The sequence below is a fragment of the Silurus meridionalis genome, chromosome 20, assembly GCF_014805685.1.
Source record: "Silurus meridionalis isolate SWU-2019-XX chromosome 20, ASM1480568v1, whole genome shotgun sequence".
Lineage (NCBI taxonomy): Eukaryota > Metazoa > Chordata > Actinopteri > Siluriformes > Siluridae > Silurus > Silurus meridionalis.
In genome coordinates, this window is record NC_060903.1 from 5,029,858 (window position 1) to 5,050,292 (window position 20,435).

At 37.0% G+C, this 20,435-nt stretch overlaps 1 protein-coding gene across 1 annotated transcript in view; it reads right to left on the bottom strand.

Moving 5' to 3' along the window:
* LOC124403312 (leucine-rich repeat and immunoglobulin-like domain-containing nogo receptor-interacting protein 3) overlaps positions 1-6,562 on the bottom strand; it is a 43,228-nt gene extending 36,666 nt beyond the window's left edge. Inside the window, exon 1 of the mRNA XM_046876990.1 lies at positions 6,126-6,562. The gene's annotated coding sequence lies outside the window, so the exon portion shown is untranslated. The remainder of the gene's footprint in view (positions 1-6,125) is intronic.
* Positions 6,563-20,435: the final 13,873 nt, after the last annotated feature.

Here is a 20,435-nt window from a genome sequence, read left to right on the forward strand (position 1 = left end):
CAGGGCGGGTGGGGGGTTAATTTCCCTCGAGCGCCTTCCACCGGACACCTGCCCCTTTCATAGGTTAATGATTAATCAAATGCATTATTGATCGAGGCTGCATGAGAGCTCGCAAATCGTGTTTGACCCAGGTGCGAAGCTCAATTTTTCTGTAACTAAAAATAACAGGTATCTCGTAAAAGCCAGCCATTATAAAATAATACTAAATGTACATCTAAAAGTGAAAGCAGCCATCACCTGAGATGCACTGTCATTTCATGTAGAAATCTGTTCAGTAAAAATTTCAGGTATACAGCTTGGTGCACATACAGTATGTCTGATCATGAGATATGTGCTTTCCACACTGCTTTGAACCCCAGCCCATGGAGAAGAGGGGGGTAATGGGGTAAACTCCATGGAAACAGCGGTCTCCTGCTGCCCTTGGCGCTTCAATACAAAAAAAGATAAGGCCTTGACCTTGACGTGTGTCATTGCCACATGCTCAGCAGGCTTTACGCATTAAAGGAAGAATTATACAATTAGTGACGAGATTCAGGGCATGTGCTCACACATTAGCGAGATTCGCTTGATATTTTGTGCCCTTGAAAGCCTGGGTGTAGAAATGATTAACAAAATGATGCTAATAAGGGACATGGCACTGTTTTTTTCCCTTTTCTCCAAATGGTGCTTTTTAAATGCAAGTGGGTTAAAAAGCTTAGTACAGAAGGATGGCTATAGTTATTAGAGAGATGGCTTGAAACAGCATATATCAGCATAAAGATTGACAAAAAATGATTTGTATTCTGCACAAATACACTTCTCATATAGGTCACACTGGTTAAATGAAACAGCTTTATAATTTCAATACATACCGTGGCATATCTTTCAATTTCACTGGATGTTGCTCTTCACAGGATTAAATATGCTCATTTCGGAGAGCGTTTTTTGAAAAACTAGATGCATAAAGACACTGTGTCATGGAGGACAGTAGGCCAAACATGTAATGCAGACAAGTGACTCATCAGACTTTACACTAACAACTGAAGTCTTGATAAGAACACCTTCAACTTTGTCTGTTGAAAAAAACTTGGTGCTTTGACTCGATATCACTTCAAAGAGGGTTGTAAGCATTTTTACACGTTTCACTGTGGACCAGAAGAAGTTCAAAAATGCCAGTGTAGACAGATAGTGTTTTAAACTTGAAATGCTTTTTAGATCTGTTTAGATTCATGTGGACATAGCCTTAGAAGCTATGAGACTAAGGACAAAGAAAAAAAAGAGACTGAAATGTCACTTTAAAAAAATGGTTCCCCTTCAGAAAATGTCGCTAGTGTTCAATGTAAGGCGATATATGCTTTAGCTACCGTCATAATTGACCCCTAAAGATATCCACATAGTAACCAGCCACCTGACAAACTAAATTCTAACCACCGTTGTTGTTTTATAGGCTCACTAGACCAAAGATCATGAATTCACAGGTCAAGACTTATCTAAAAATGAACTGCTGTAAGACAGAAATAACCACTGCCAGAAGCAAATGTACATTTTATGTCCCGTGTCCTTTTCCGTTCAGTGAATTTCCATTTCTGCAGGGGGAATTTTATTCATGTTCGGTCTGACTACTACTGACTGCTACTTCAGCCAGAAAACTAGAAAGGCTTTCAGGTGGCTTATGTTTTGCCGTAGCAGCGGCTCAGAAATCATAAATGCTATTGCTGAACTTCTGCAGTTATTCATTTGGAAATATCATCTCAATCATATGATTGAGTCAGATCAGAATCCAGTCTGAGTGTAGAGCTAAGCAGTGAAGAGTTAACGATCTTACATAATCTTTTACACAACAGCAATGAACGATAATCAGTGAGCTTCATTTTCCTGTTTCGCTTTAAGGTTTTCTTTTCTGCCAGATTTAAAATGAACCACATTTACCTTAAAGCATATTATTCAGTACCTAATAAAGGTGTGTAGTTTTTGAAAGAGTTCTATGAGACTCTTGGGAATTTTATGGGCTAATTGTTTATTTGCTACTCTTCCACTGCCTTAATTTCAATTAGCTTCCTGGCCCAATGTTAAAACCCCCCCAATGCTGTCTATGTAATTGATTTTTCTGGTACCAATCAGCTTCCTATATTCCCTTTACTGATTCTTCTACACTGATTTTTTTTTTAAATGATAGGGACTTTAAGTGACATCTGAAAAGAATAGAATTAAGTGGAAAGAAGAAAGAGCAATTGTAAAATATTGAATAATAATGAATTGAACAGTAGCATCTACAAGATTTTCTAATACACACTCTTTCAAGCTAATCACTCACGCCCACATCCTTCTAAAGTGCACGAGTCAATAAGATGGACTGAATAGAAACCCACTCACTCAACATTAATAACACTAGTAAGAGTTACTGCATGGCACACGTAGGAGGTCTATCATCATTCCCACTTCATGCAAATTCGGGAAAATGATTTTAAAAGCCCTACTAGAACAGACAAACGGGTGTGTAGGGTGTGTCTGCCCAGACTTTTTAATAAAAGTTTACTCATTCGGCCTAGGGCCAAACGGAGGTGTACCTACACACTATATCTGGCTTTATGGACCCCAAAGACAGGAAATGAAGTAGTGCAAGACAAGATTTTGCACATGATATCCAGAAAAATGACATGCATGCATTTCCTTCCTTCTGAACTACTCCTATACTCAGGAATGTTTAGGATGCAAACAATGTTCAGCGGAAGTGTATACACCATTTGTTGACATTTCCAGTCTGGCTAATCAGAACAGAAAAAAACAATGTATGATATTCACTGTAATTTGCTGATTCCGTACAGAACATTGGCGCTAAAAGGGGTTTTTGAAGGCCGCCATAATGAGACTGTCATTACGACAACAATTAATAAATCCACAACGGAAATACATGATGCTCATACAAATTAGACTTTGATTTGAAAACCCCTGAGCTCCTGAAGGACTAGCACTCTAAAGATCTTTTTTTTTCACATTTTATAACATTAAAAGGTGAAAGGTTTATGCAGTCTGCTTTAATTTAACACTCAAATTATACAGACAATAAACATTAAATTCTATACAGAGCCATGTCATGTCTACAGCTCATGTGATTCTTTTTTTGCTTATTTTGCATCTATTGTTATTAATTCAATCCCTAAGGCATGATCTGGAGCAAAGAACTGTCTTATTATGAGAATTGATATCATCATTATAAGTCCTACAGTTTTGTTTATTAGTAATCAAGGTCTTGTAACAGACACATCACTGTAAGCAATCAAGTAAATGTAAATAAGTGAATACATTTTTGAATGAAAATTACTTGCAAGTTAACAAATACAAAACACCAACTAGGTTCATTATTCCCATCAATGCTACACTTTCAAAACAGAGTTAGGACATCTACGTGTAAGGGGTGGAGCTTTCTTGACTGACAAATAAATGCTGCTTTCAGAGATGCTGCTAAGTTATGTTTGACATTATTAGCTCTTTTTTTTATATGTCTGAACCAAAGACCTATCGCTTTACATCAGTAGCTTCTTTGTATGTATTTTTTATTTATCATGTTGCTGGCTATACATTGAGATGCAAATCGCATCAGGCTCAGTTGTGGAGATGCACATCCCTACAAAATAGTATACAATCAAGTAAACAGATAAAATCTTTAACGTAGAGCTCATGATTTCATTCAAACAGTTATTGTAACTACACTCTACAATATCAAAGTAGATTATTTTAAATTACGTTTTATGGACCTCCCCAAACTGGACATTCTATTGGACGTCTTTGGAAGTGGTAGTCATCATTACAATGCCCCTGTGCATAAATCCTGCTCCATGGAGATATGGTTTACATGGTTTGGATCAGAAGATCTTGAGTGGCCTGCTACAGAGCTCTGACTTCACCCCTACTTTAAAAAAAATGGTTATTCTAAAAGCAAATGGAGACTAAATGTAGAATTGGATGTTCAAAAACACAAACGAATTTTATGGTCATGTGTCCAAGAACTTTTTTTTTTTGTTATATATTGTATGTTGTATATTGAAAGTCTCATCAGACTATATTATTTATACAGGAACAGCTAACAAAGGAACATGTCTGTGACTGAAAAAAAACATTATACAAACTTGTGTAAGCTTTGCTATGATGAAGTTTTCTATGAGGAGGCATTTATTTAGCATTTTTGGAAGGAGTCTCCAGTATCAGCACTTTGTGACCTTCAGGGGTAAAGGTTCAATTTTACAGTTTCATATATGGGAAGTATTTCAAAAGGGAGAATATCTGAGTATAGGAGCTTTTCAATAACATGACAAGCTGTATTTAGTCTTATTGACTTCAAGAATGTGAAATATGGGAGGCTTGTGCCCGAGCAACTCTGTTTATTGCTGTTTATAACGAAGTGTCATTTTATTTTCTATTTCTGAATATTATAATGAGGATTAATATTGGAATCATTTTGCAGATATATTAACTACCACCTTATACTGCAAATGTTTGAAAATTTCATAAATATTTGGACGTTTAATGTAATTCTATTCTTTAAAAAAACCCAAACGGTACAATCATGGTCAAGGCGAGAAACAACAGCCTGTAAGGAATGTCACAACACTGATGATAAAATAATCAGACATAGTGGACTGTTTAGGACAACGAAACTGATCTTGATGAATTCGGGACTCTAATACAGTCACACTCTCTTGGGCTGTTTGTGATATTCTTGCCGCTATTTGAAGCTACTCCCGTTTCCCTGTTTAAAGGTCCTGATTGAACAGGGCAACACCGGGAAAGGACCTGTCAGACACACTCCTGCTGATAATGGCATGGTTGAGTGAGTCAAGGGGGTAGAGTGCAAGAACGTGCAACACACACACCCACCCACACACACACACACACACACACACACACACACACATGCAGGCACACAAAGAAGCCTATGTATGGGATTTGTCTAAGCTGTGAACGTGATGGTTGCACAGTGTTGCTGTGTGCACAGCTGTAGGTGTCAGTGTGTATGTGTGTGGGTGTGTGTTTGCTACAAGCTATTGTGCTCAGGTAGACAGACACACAAATGCATGACACACCAACATACACAGAGAAAAGCTTTTCTGCTTTTTGCATCTCGGTGTCACACATTGCACTGCCATAATTGCAGACCAGAGGGACCGAGAGCATCAGTGATGTCGGTGCTCGATCTCAGTTTATCATTCCACAACACAGCTCTATTTAGGGTGCAAAGATTTCTCTAGAATTTCATTTTAGTGGAAGAATTCATTCCTCGTCTGAAAAAAACGGAAATCGTTTTAGCTGTAATATTTAGCCCATGCATCAAAAAGCAGTAAACATAAAGCAACCCGTGGATTTGGCAAGAAAATATTTGCTCAAACTTCGGAAGGTTGCTGAGCAGCGGAGCAGAGCGATTAGGACAAGATCAGAGTGTTTAAGCTCTTACAGGGAAAAATTGATCGTTCCAGATTTTTTTTTTAATTTGTAGATCTCGTCTTGCAATAGAGTGTAAAAAATATGAAATATAGACAAATAAGCATTTTGGTAAGAAATTCAGAAACAGTGATTTTTATATTGCTGGAAATAACACTTTATTAATTTATATTTATGCCAACTTCCAGAAGTTGCCATTCAGCCCAGTCGGCTGTTACATGCAATCACTTTGTAATTGATTATCAATGATATGTTAATATTATGTTAATGAGATACGTCGTATGGTTCAAAACTGAAACATAACTGCAAGGGAAAGGATTTAACATCTGGAAAGAACAGATCGATTAGTGAACAAATAGATGCCATTCAATTACATTCAGGTCTCACTACAGTCCATTATTCTTATGGAGTTTCTTTATATTATAGCAACATTTCTAAACAAAGATGACTCTCGGGTTATTTGATCGATTCACGTATTAGGTCTGATCTCATCCAGTTGTTGCCCAGATGGGCAAATGATCAGGTAATCAATAATCGTTCATTCCTGGTCAGACACGCAATCTTTAAGCACAGAGTTTTGGATTCCATATATTATATATGTTCTATATATATTCAATATATTACTTATAGTGACATGTTCAGGCTGAATTAAACTTTTCTGCAGCTATGTGTTTAAGAGAGAAAAAAATAATAATAATAACTTTACTCACCAACAGCTGGAGCGTGCCTCCTGCTCCGGCCACATCTGTCTGTCGGGGTAAGAGTATGTATGTGTAGGTATTTGTTGGTGCGTGTGTGTGTGTGTGTGTGTGTGTGTGTGTGTGCTGTCGCGCGCTCCCGGTCACCTCTTTCCATAAGTCAGGCGACGGCGTCCGTGTTTCTCTTCTCTTCTGCTCCAGCTGTGTTTATGTGCGTGTGTGTGTGTTTTCCCTCAAATGCCAACCACTCCTCTCCTCCTCCAACAGCTTGATGTGTGTGTGTGTGTGTGTGTGTGTGTGTGTGTGTGTGTGTGTGTGTTGTGCGTGATAGGTAATGTGCAATAGGATGCAGCAACTAGTCTTCTCTAAACAGCAAGGACATTAGATATGGGAAATATATCTGTTCCTTTCTTTTCTCAGCCTCCCACCAAATGAGTCTCTCTCTCTCTCTCTCTCTCTCTCTCTCTCTCTCTCTCTGTTTTCTCTGTTTCTCTGTTCTCCGAGACGAGTCAAAGGGAGCGTCTCACAAGTGCGCCTGGGATTTAAAAGCGTAGACTGGTTAAGGGATTGTGGATAATCTCTCCTTTTTGAGAGAAAGGTCATTGATGTGCTACATCTGCTCGCATCCACAGCAGATTGTTTTCCTTCTCCCTCAAACCGTTTATAAAACGTTGAAGCCTATAAAAAGATGAGCTAAAAATATCCCTAGTGATTACTCAACTAAGGGTTGATAGAGCACCTCATCATTGGTTGATCCATTTTTGTTAAAGAGGTACAGTAGAAAGGGTATATTTCTCTACCTAGCCCATTGGATAAGCAGATCAACAAGAAACAGCCTGAACATCCACGAAGCTATTGAACAACTCGAGAACTATGAGAATGGATGCAATGGCTTAGGACTGCTGTTTGCATGAGCAGTTCTGCATTTAAGTACTGAACAGTTCACCTCAACAACTATAATACATTTGGTGCCACCAAGATGTGAATCACCAGTATGTGAATGTGAGGTTCTCTGCATTTAAGCACTAAACAGTTCGCCTCAACAATAACAGAACTTTAATAAATATACATTTGGTGCCACCAATTTGTGAATAGGTTCTCTGGTACCTCTCAAGGTTTCTTCCTTAGCCATTCACAGGAGTTTTTCCTTACCACTGTCACCACTGGCCAACTTCAACTAATCTGTCCTCTACATCTTCCTCTTTCAAACCAACTACCTGTATGTCTTCCCTCACCACATCTATAAACCTCCTCCTTGGTCTTCCTCTTTTCAGCTTTTCAGCAGCTAGCTTTTCCTAAAAAGAAATATGGATGTGAATATAATGGATATGAAATCAGTCAAATCTGTCCATTAATATCTAAACCAACTGTGTTTTTACCAATGAAAAATACCAAATCACAAACCTAAGCATTTACACTCCTAAATAGAAATAGGTCAGTGGTTGGGTTAAAGTGACAACTACATTTACAGCATTTGACAGACACCATTACCCAGAGCAACTTTAATGTAATTAATTCATACAACTGAGCATCTATTGGATTAAGGGGCCCAGGAGTTTGGTGTGGCTGGGATTTAAATTTATGACCTTCAGATCCAACATCCAATGCCTACTAAGCGTCCACCACCCCAACTCCACTGATTACTGTGTGTTATACACATAAACTGAAGGTATGAGACTGATAAACTTTTATAAATCTGCATGAGGCCAATGTCCATTGTTAAAAGTGCTATACAAATAACATAAAAATGAATAGAATTGAATATATTATTTAGATGAATCAAATGTGTTCTGAATGGATCCTAATGCAAATACAAAAATAGAGGCATGCTAACTTTTTTTTCCAGTCCTGCAGAAAATATCTGGGACTTCCAATTCTGTTATCTTGATATCTTTAAATGTGAAATATTGCTAGACAACTTTTATACAAAATGCAGAAATACACATCTAACTGATTAATTCTGTTTTTCACTACAGCACTGCTATGTGCCGGGACAGCCCAGTCTTACGGCATTTCATGATATAGTCACAAAATGTAATTATTTATTTGTGTTCATTGACAAAAATTTCTTTTTTTTTTCATGTCACTGAGGACGACTTTCTATGTAATGTATTTCAATAGGAAGTATTTTTGGTGTTTCCAAACAAAGTTTTATTTCTGCCACTGTAAACCACATTTCTCGTTTGTTATTGATATTTTAATCTCCAAGCACTATTGCTCAACATTTAAACATTTTATCCCTGTTTTTATTGCTTTATATTTTGTAAGCTACTCACCATTTTAAACCATCATCAGTGGTTCCTTCCAGCCAAAATACGGTAAAAAAATAAAAATAACAGTAAAAGTTTTACAGTAAAAATAATTTCCTGGTTAATTATGGAGAATGCGTTAAATAGAGACACCCACATTTATTACAGTATAACCCTCACCCTTGCCCTAAACCTATCCGTGTATTTTCTGCCCTATTCTCTGATAAAAATGAAGAAAAAAGATTACCTTTACCATTTCTGTCAGTATTACCCATGATCCTCTGACTCCCGTGCTAAGGAGACGGAGCCAGACAGAAGCAATCATGCTGAGTGACACGAAAAAAGAGGGAAATTCGTGGCCATAAACACGAATCAATAGATTAAAGGTCATGACTATAACATAAAATGTCATGAGTCCATGGGATCATGGACAGAGATTACGTTTCCCATAAGCCAATGCAGCATCACGTCGAATCATATAAACACATCTGAATCAAATCAGCACATCTGAATCACATATACTGCTCGCTAGCATTTGTATACAGAGTCACAATGCACTTCATTTATTGTCGGACAACTGTTGTTCATGTCGATGTTGTCTGTTAAATGAAAGGTGTCAGGTTACGGTCCTTGTATCCTTGTCAAAGTCATGTTGTGTTTCCTTGAGTTTTTTTGATTTGCACTTATTTAAATAAATCTTCTGCATCTGCATGACAGAATATAATAAACTGTAATTGAGCAATCTAAAGGGTGAGACATTTACACATGTAATGATGACACTGTTGACCTTTTATAAAAAATAATCGACTGCTCACTTTACTGCGCAAAAAAAATCTCATTTGACACTGATCATTTGTGTATGTGTGATTTTTTTGTCAGCCATCCAGAAATGATATATGTTTTTCTGTTTGATTTCCAGTGAAAAGCCAGTCTTACTTCAACAAATCCAACTGCACAAAGACATTTAAAGTCCATCCTTCAATGTGACGAATTGAGGTCACATCAGAAGTGGCCACCTTTGAGAATAGCATCACAAAAGAAATCCGCTTTGTTGTTTCGAGAAATTGAAGTCTGACAGCGCAATCTGTTTGGTCTTTCCCCTACTTTCGTGTTATCTAACGTTTGATGCCCTTTATTCACCCTTTAAAAACAAAAGACAAAAGGACAGTGCAATGCGCTAAAAAGAGCCACACACACACACACATATATACACACACATGCAACAGATGTATAATACATGTATGTACTCTTGTAATGTGATATGCAAGTAAGCAGGTATCTTACGTAGTGGTGCAGTATTCAGCAGATAATTAGGCAATCATTTCAATTTTGTATGTACATGTTTATGTATGTTTTTTTTAGTCATACAAACATATTGCAAGCTAGTGGCTAGCTAATTTATTGCTAGTTAGCAAAAATACAGCATATCTGATTACACAATGACGAGATAATCAGTGTTATTCACTTCATCGCTCGTAATGTTATAATGTCATTATTTTATGCCTGGTTGGTTTATGTAATGTAAAATAGTTCTGATCAAATAACCAACATTATTATAGATGTTGTAGTCTAACAATACCATGATAATAGCATGGGGGTGGTTGTACACACACACACACACACACACACACACACACACACACACACACACACACACACACACAAAAATAATCTACACACAAACAAACCCATGATGCAAACTATTGCCTTGTGTTTACACAGTTGAGATACCAATCCCTGTTTTCTCAAGCATTGTTTTTTTACCCTGTTTATTTTGCATTTTATCCTACCCAAGTCTGTACACTCATCACATATGACCCTTGAAAATTCAAAATTTAATATTCTGTACAGCTGCAATTTATACGCTTACCGCAATACTAAGTCCTACCACCTCTTCTTCCCTGGATGAAAATGCTGCAACTCCATATGCTATTTTTATCATTTTAGCTCTATGTTTATTGTACATTTTGTTTTATTCTATTTCAATGTAATTATATTCTATATTTCTGTATTGTAAATTCTATTTTATTCTTCCATTCAATTTTTTTTTCTTTAACTTTTATTTATTTGATCTTTTTCTGTTTTCCATTTCAGCTCACTGCACGCCTTCCTGTTTATGGTAATGCAGGTAGCAAGTAAAATAACCCCACCCCCCAAAAAAAAAAAAAAACTCTTCAGTATTGTTATAGCATTTATTTGCAAATGCAGCCGTCTCTTCTATCTGACTTACAGCGCCTTCTAAACACTGGCAACATACACAGGTAATCATTTTTTAATTCATGTTTTTATTCACCAACCAGCATTAGTTTTCTTTATTTATTAATATTAAAGTATCAGACAGTAATTAGTTGGAAATAGACCAACAACATGGTAGTCATTATTTATTTAAAGGAAAACAGGTCTGTTTGTCAAATGCTGGAACATCAAAATATGGTCACAAAACCAAAAATGTAAACTGTTACCAAATGAAATGATTAATGAAAAAGATAAGTACCCAATGTGTTTAACCCAGCATTCAAATGAACCCGAAAACCCAATATATTCCTTTTGTTTACATTTACATTTACATTTGCGGCATTTAGCAGACGCCCTTATCCAGGGCGACGTACAAAGGTTTACCATGGGAGATGTCAGGGTAAGGAGCAGACAGCAGCTGCAAGTACAGATATTCTTTATTAATAAGGTGAAAAAGTATAAACAAAAGCAAAAACAAAGCAACCAAGAAACCTGACCATGAAGCCGTAAACTGTGGAACATAACAACAACACTGGTAATACAAGCTGTGAGGTGCAAAATGAGACTTAAATGCATGTGCTGATGACTAGTGACAAGAAAACGGGTGTAATTGATAAGTAAAAAGTGACTAAGCTTTTAAATGATATGCAGGGAACTAAAGGTTATTGTAATTTGTGGCATTAATCATGGCAATAAATCAATGTAAAGAATATAATTACAAACTTTATGTTTACTTGTTATGGGATTTTACATTCATCAGTCTAAACCACTTTTCAAACTCATTCCATCTAAATAAATTTGCCAAAATGAAATTAAACATGAGCTACCGATTCCTGGGCGTCTCCCCAAAACATAAATAACCTAATAAACACCTTGATTGGAAGGTTGATTCAATCAATGTCACAAGCTTCTATGTCTTCGAGTAAAATTCACCACGTTTCACACTTTCGAATTAAAAATGCATTCATACGATTAAAACGTTGCATACGCCTAATGCTTGTTTACTTATTTACCTTGTTGATTATTTAGTCCGAGCACGCCTGAGGTCATAATGGATCATGAACAAGTCACAGTGCACTCTGAGGCAGGTTCTAATGAATTGAACAATATTAATATTTCAGTTTTCCCACAAAATTATATACATGTGCATTCAGATGCATTGCTTCATTTACACAGGCACTGGCCAGCCCTCAGTGATACATAAGGCAATTACCTACTTGCGTTTACTTGCCGCCCCGAACAAATAGCATTCTTTTGCTCAAAATCTATATGGCAGTGTTGCATGGAACGATAGATCAGGTCTGACAGCTCCATTAGGTTGAGCTTTAAACAGGACGAGAGAGAAAGAGAGGGGGGAAAAGTGGGACGAAGTACGAACACCGTCCCTAACGCACATGCCCTTATCAGCAGTGAGAAAGGACGTGCATGGAGTTCATAAGGAAAAAGAAAGTTCGAGTGAGAAAGAGATGCTGAGAGCTTGGGCAGGAATAAAAGCTGGAAAGGATGGCATTAAGGGTGCATTAGAGATGGGTGGATCAATCCTAAAGTATTGATGCTTTACATATGGAGAGGATTGATTCTGAGGTTAAAATAATGATCCTCGCTTTTTTACAGTGGATTTTTATAAACAAGTGAGTTTGATATTAACATGAATGGGAACTATTTCTTCTTCTGCTGTTCCTCTTTTCATTACACGAACAAGTCAGGGTTCTGTCATTCAGTCATATATCTTGGGATCACTGCGTTATCTTTATATATATATATATATATATATATATATATATATATATATATATATATATATATATATATATATATATATATATATAATTTATTATTTTTAATAAATTATTCCTATTTTGGAAATAAATGTAACAATAGAGAAATATCATCCATTAATATCATTAAGACAGTTTACAAAAATCCTGGTACTGTTATTAATTGGTGAAAATCAGATTGAAAATAAAAATAAGTGATATCTGCCCATCCCTAATTCATATGCAGTTACTGTCTAACATTTATAATGTGTCTGTAAACAACATCCTTGAAGGCGAGGCACTGCAGTTGAACAGGCTAGTGTTTTATTTTTCAACCTATTGACATCTTTACATTACTTTTTGTATTCATGTTTTAAAAATTCTACATTGACAGATGCAATCGTGGCTTCATCTAATTCAATTTACATGTTAAATTGCATACATAATAAAACCAAACATCTAGTACATTAATGTTGTTTGCTGTATGATTATAATTATTTCTGGAAAAACACTGTCAAGAGCAAAAGCTTTTACAAATGCATTTAATGGAATATCATTTCTGTTGTTCAACAAAACATAAGATCCTGCACCACTATTATATTTGAAAAAAAAAGCAGATTTTGTGCTCATTTTGCTATAACGGCATTAGTGATATCAGGGTTTGTTGTCGGGTGAGGAGACCTGATGCACGGTGCAAGTTGCAGGTCATCCCATAGGTGTTCAGTGGGGTTGAGGTCAAGGTTCTGTGGAGGACAATCGAGGTCTTTTACATCAACCTTGAAAACCCATGATTTCATGAAGCTCGCTTTGTGCACAGGGACGTTGTCATGCAACAGGTTTGGATCCCTTAGCACCAAATAAAACCGTCCGTGTGGAAACATAACAACAGTGTCCAGATTCATTTTGGAATATATATATATATATATATATATATATATATATATATATATATATATATATATATATATATATAGTGAAGAAAGGATGTCAGGTTATAATTTCCCTTCTTTTATATATATATACACATTAGTCAAACAGAAATGTGCGTTAATAAAATTTGTGCCGTTAAAATGAATTTGTGTTAATATGGTATAAATGCACTAATTTTGACAGCCCTAATATTTATGTATATTTCATTCATTTATTTTTATACATTGCAATTTGCACTTCTGGACTGATGCTGACGGCATTTCATTGGCTCTGTACTCTGCACAATTACAATGAAGTTGAATCGAATCAAATTTGATCTAATCTAATCTAAAACGAAGACTAAAGATGACTAAAAAACGATTAACCTCTTAATAGGGCAAATAAAGTTTAAGAAGGTACTAATATTTAAACCTTTGTTGTAGTCAAATGCATCGAAAACACACCCATCTGTGATTGAATTGTATTGGATGTTAGCAGGAAGTTATAATTTAGATGATAAGGTAACCTGAATAACATAAGGATGTTGCTTAAAGCAGTAAAGTATATGAGGATCTGTGTCTTCTTAGGATACTGTTACATGTTGGCTACATCCACTTAGAAGGTCATAAATAAATAAATGCATGAATAAATAAACAACAGAAACAAACAACAGACACAAAGCATGTCTTGGGTGACTGACCCCATTTAGCAGAGTGAGAATTTGCCTTAGCTTTGTTCACATCTTCTCGTTCACTGATGTTTTTTACTTTACCACCCTCTCTTCACGCATCCAGCACCTGATGCAAAGCACGTGTGCGTGCGTGTGTGTGTGTGTGTACGTGTCACACTGTTCTCTTCCCCCAAGGTTAATCGCTCAACCCTCCTGCCGGCTTTATAAATGTACAGGTTGGATATGAAGAGGAAGGGCTGAGCTGTCCGATTAATACACTTTGCCTTATAATTCCCAAAGCCATTGGAATCCTTTTATGTGCGAGACGTTAAAAAATGACCTGCTAAAAATAGGAGAGATTTGCTAAAAAGCTCTCATTCATTATTTCCTAATGGGGATGTTGAGAACTAATTATTGATGAGGCACTACAATATGACCATGTCAAAGAGTATGATGAAAAATGTTTGCAATCTGGAAAAGAATCCACTTCCCATCCATAGTGAAGGTGACAGCCGTGAAACGCCTGATTGGCTCCTCAATAGCTCCATGCCTTTGCATTGAAGAGAGAAAGATGGACTGTTTTTCCCCTTCTTCAAATGTCAGAGTCTTTACTGGTCTCGCTCTCATTCACACTCTGTGTGTGTGTGTGTGTGTGTGTGTGTTGAAACCCTCAGGAGACGACGTGCTCTGCAGCAGCGGCTTTGTCGCTGAGCCTCTACAGCCATGAGGTGCATGTAAATGTGCCACTGCAGTTGCGCTACTGCACAACTGCGGACGTTTTTTTTTTCTGATTCAGACAACCGCATTGGCGAACCTACATCTCCTTGACATCGTACTTGTTACAGTTTATAGAAACTTCAGATTTGTGCCTGAAATATATGAACCAGAGAAAGATCACGAAATCTTATTTTAATTCAATCTTGCAGAATTTGGAGATTTGTTTTCGAAGACTTCTTTAATATTCCAATGTGTTATGCATTTGATGTATTCAGGTGTTTGGTAAAACTGTGGAGAGTCTCTAAACATGTTTAAGAGCTTCATCACCTCCGTTTTGCCTTTCCTTAACAATTGAGCGTATAGGTAATCAAAACACTTCACATGAGCAGTCATTACAACCATCGGTACCATATTTATATACCCAAAAGATACGCATCAGTTTATGCGGTCATGTTTATGCGCACCAGCAGAAATTATATAACAGGTTTAGATACAGTACAGACCAAAAGTTTGGACACACCTTCTCATTCAAAGAGTTTTCTTTATTTTCATGACTATGAAAATTGTAGATTCACACTGAAGGCATCAAAACTATGAATTAACACATGTGGAATTATATATGGAATTATATACATAACAAAAAAGTGTGAAACAACTGAAATATGTCATATTCTAGGTTCTTCAAAGTAGCCACCTTTTGCTTTGATTACTGCTTTGCACACTCTTGGCATTCTCTTGATGAGCTTCAAGAGGTAGTCACCTGAAATGGTCTTCCAACAGTCTTGAAGGAGTTCCCCGAGAGATGCTTGGCACTTGTTGGCCCTTTTGCCTTCACTCTGCGGTCCAGCTCACCCCTAAACCATCTCGATTGGGTTCAGGTCCGGTGACTGTGGAGGCCAGGTCATCTGGCGCAGCACCCCATCACTCTCCTTCTTGGTCAAATAGCCCTTGATGCCTTCAGTGTGACTCTACAATTTTCATAGTCATGAAAATAAAGAAAACTCTTTGAATGAGAAGGTGTGTCCAAACTTTTGGTCTGTACTGTACATGTCAGAGCCCAAATGTCTTTACCTAAACTTAAGTGAAAAATTGTAGTCAGTACTTCAACTTTTACCAGAGTCTTTTAAACATGAGTATCTGTACTTCTACTTGACTGTGGCTTGGCATCTCGGGCTTTTAGTAAAGCATCTGTTTCTGTCATGACATTCCTAGGATAAGTTTCAATGGCAGAGGATACAGAGTAACAACAAAGAGATTTGATTTTATGTTTAAGAAACCAATTCAGTCAAGGGACAAACAAAAACACACATACACAAACAGTCTCGTACTGACGCAAGCAAAGCTGTATTTTACACCCTTTCTGAAAAAGGGTAGTGTGTAAAGTTCATCATGCTTTGCCTTTGCACAGTTTATTTAGCATCAGTCTTTATGTTCCAAACAACTTTGTTTCTTTGCTGAAAAAATGCTGAAATGATTCCCTTAAGCAAGTTCACTTCTTTCTCAATAACACACTGAAATGAGTCCCTGAGGTCACAGATCAATAGACCTCTGGCCTCTGTTTCAGTAAAATAAAAAGAGAAAAGGACTGTAAGAGAATGGGAGAGAGACGGAGCGAGAGAGAAAAAGACAGAGAAAGACAGAGAGAGATGCACTTTAGATGTGAGATTGCAGATGATGCTGCCCTGCGGCTGCCCTCCTTATCTATCTATCTATTTTTTTTTTTTTTTTTTTGTCAAATGTGTGGGTGAGAAACAACATTTAACAATATAAATAATGGGTGTATGTGAGAGACAAACAGAGAGAGAGAGAGAGAGAGAGAAAGAGAGATGCATTTGCCTTCACAAAATTTAATCAGAAAATTTGATAATAATCAATGTATATAGACATTCCGAGTGCCTTCTTTCACATCACCATGCCAGTGCGCTGGTGATCATTATTTCAGGCAAACAGCTAAACTATGACTCAGAGTGTCAGTGCCAAAGCAGAAAGTGTCCAGATGGATCGCTGACAGTCTGATATTTATTGATCTATTATTGATTGAAAACTGGCACATCTCCTGAAGACTGTCAGATGATAAGACTGCCTTAACTGAGCTTGTGAGTATTGAAAGCCGTCCTGCACTTACGGTGAAACTTTTTCGGGGAATAAATCATTTCATTTGAGTCATTTAACATTTGAAAATTCTAAAAAGTTGAAAAAGTCAGTAGATCATTTGTGATTGTGTCACACATACAGTATAAAAATCAAGAATTAATGCATCATAATATATGATAACCAATAGCGACAGACAATATTCATTACAAAGTAGAGGGACTATGCATTCAGTGATGTGTAAGTTTAAAGAATCTGCTTTAACTCTAATCTAGCTCAAACATGCTCATATTTATACAATTCCTTGGGCTCCTAAAAGCATGGACATTGGTACATGGGTAGGCAAAGGGCAGACAGAGATCAGTTCCTCCTGTAAACTTTATCCAGCTTTATTGGGTACCATAAAGTTGTAGATATTTTTGACCAAATTTGTAAAGAGAAACTGTAAAGAAAAGACTGTGTTATTATATGCCAGTTTGTTTTTGCTCTTAGAACCTGCTCGCATGCAGTGGACCTTCCTCTTTTCCTCCTTCCTGGCAGCTCCATCCTCAGCATTATCCAACCGATATATCCCATGTCCCTCCTCTGCACATGTCCAAACCATCTCAATCGAGCCTTCCTCACATTTTCTTCAAAATGTCCTACATGCGCTGTCCCTCTAATAAACTCATTTCTAATCCTATCCATCCTCGTACCTGCCAATGAAAATCTCAACATCTTTAGCTCTGCTACCTCCTGCTGAACCTCCTGTTTTTTACTTAATGCCACTGTCTCTAGATCAATAAACACACAATGCAATTCCTTCTGACCTTCTCTATACTTCTCCATCAACACTCTCAGAGCAAATCTATCTATCTATCTATCTATCTATCTATCTATCTATCTATCTATCTATCTATCTATCTATCTATCTATCTATCTATCTATCTATCTATCTATCTATCTATCTAATATCTGAAACCCTGTACCTGCTAACAAAGGCTTAGACACTTAACATCATTAGGCTCAATGTGCATTGTGTCTGCCCCTCCTTTACTTCATCAATTAGTTGAAAGAGGCCACCACAGGACCACTGCTACACCAAATATCATCTGGATGGCTGACCATTTTCAGCTCAGCAGTGACCATCACACCGTGTTGCAGGTTTGATTGCAGCTGCCACAGGGTGAGTTGCTAGGTTGAAAAAAAAAGTCCATCAACAAATAACATCCAGCCAACAATAGTGTCAGTGTCAGAACCCAACACTATTGAATGACTAGTGGACGATTCACACATGATCTACATGAAAAAAAGATGAGCACTAGTTTTCAAAACTGTACTCTCTGAGAAGGATCAGCATGAAGCTGTTTGTAGTGTTTGTAATGTGTAAGTAAGTGTAAGTACTGAATCAACATAATGTTTCGAAATATATGAACAAATCATATCTCCACAAACTAATAGCAAAACGTATGTTGTTTGAGTAGATCCAACCTGAGCTCCTGAGGTTATCGGGTTGTAGTGGCTGATCACAACAAGAGCCACAAGTATTCGTTTCAGCCCTGAACAATGCCATCTGTTCTTACTAATGAGCTCTCATCCTGAACAACAATGGGCAAGTAATTAGTGCACTCAAATGTGAGGCCAGGAATTTGAATTCTGCTGGATGTTTCTGCCATCCAAATGGTCCATAGAGCTAAACCTACAATCTTTTGGTTTTGAATCTAAAATCTACAAAAGATTGAGATTGCTTACTGTGATGGGATCGCTCTCCGATCAGGTTACTGTTGGATTTGTAGACACTAATAATGCAGGAATGCTTAGTCATGTCTTTAGAGAACATGTCAGTGAATGCAAAATGGGTGTGGCTAAAGCAGGTAAAGCATGCACAATTTAAACCCTCACCAATTACTGTAATACATTTACTTAACTCAATCAGATAGGCTGAGGAAACATGCATTCAAAGCCAAATCACATGAAAGATATCCAAGTGATCTAATGAACAGCTTGTTGCCTAAATGTTAAATGCAAAAATCTTTCACATGATCTCACTCACATGGTTGTTCAGACTGCAAAGAACCCTGACTACCCTGATACCCAACTTCAACCAAGCAAATACCAAAGATGTGTTTGAATTTAATATTTAGTAAATAAACATCTGATATAATAATCTAATGACAGATGCGGTAATAAAATTATTTATTTGTTTATCAGATTTAAAAGTTGTGGAAAGTAAATACTGTGACAAATTGTTAAAAGAATGTCCTCAGGGTTTACAGTTCCTTGCAAGTATTCCCTCTTGAAATTACAACCTGGAATTGAAATGAACTTAATTGGGATATTTGCCAATTGATTACATTTTAAACTAAATATTTTTAGCAACACAATGGTAAGATAAACAAAGAAGAGGCATTTGTTGGGTGCCTGAGTCCTCACTCTCTTGGGCCACAACTTGGTAGAACCACCTTTGGCTACAATTAGAGCTATAAGTCTTCTGGGGTTTGTCTCTCACCCTCATACTGATATTTTTGCCAATTCTTTTTGGAAATATTGCTCAAGCTCTGCCAGGTTCAATGGAGACAGATGGTGAACAGAAATGTTTGTTTCGTCAAACATTCTCAATGGCATTCTTACACAGTCAGGTTCTGGTTTTGTGCCACTCCAGTATAACATTGGCATGCTTGGTATTTTGTATTTGGGATGCTTGGGGAGCTTTTTTTCTGATAGAAGGTAAGCATTAGTCAGGGCTCAAGTCACCTTTATACTGCAGTCACTAACTTTTGGTCAATTCATCATTGTGTACAATTATTTCAATGGAGTTAATGGTGCTCACTGGACTGTTATATTGGGATAGATTTTCCGGACCAAACCCTGTTTGACACTAAAACTATTTCTGTCTTTTTATGTGATAGCTGCTTGTCAATTATGATGACATTGTTTAGGTATCTTTTTTTTTGCAAACCCTGTCCTTGTTTATGCTTCATTCAATATCTTTTTGCATGTACCTTCTCAAAGCAATTAACAGAATGAGCAATGGTATAGAATACTTATGAATACTTATGCAAGCCTCTCTAAGCTATTAAAATGAATAGACATGAAAGATAAATGATGGCAGTTAGCATTGGAGGTCTAATATTTGTAAGCAATAAAGCACCAACAATACCTGAGGATAAAATTAGCTTTTAATGAGTTATGTCCAGTGTTGCAGCCTGCAAACACTCGCCTATGATGTGCTCTGAAAAACAGAATAATGCAAGACTGGTGAAATATGGGTACATTTGACTTATTTTTTTTTCATTTTACGTTTTCTGGCTGGCTTGTGTCTGTGGAATACCAGGTCAGTGAAATATATTATCGCAGTGAGCTTTTTAATGATGTCTTGTAGATGATTCACCATTTCTCCATGGACGTTTATAGCACTAAATCACCACCGAGCAGACTGTTTTACTTAAAGGGCAGTCCAAGGAGACTTTTTCCCCCACTTTCAAATGCAGCATAAAATCCTGTGGGTATAAGACCACAGGTCTGGAGAGGTATGAAATGATTCTCCAAACTTTGAACTGGTATATCCCCAGGGACTCACTATAAGGGGTCTTGAGATGGATGTATTTCAGAGCTCAACCATATGCGATAACACCTGGAGTCTAGCACGCACACCCTCTACTCTCGAAAGGAATCGAATCCTATGGTCTGTCTGGCAGAAAAACGCAATCGCACA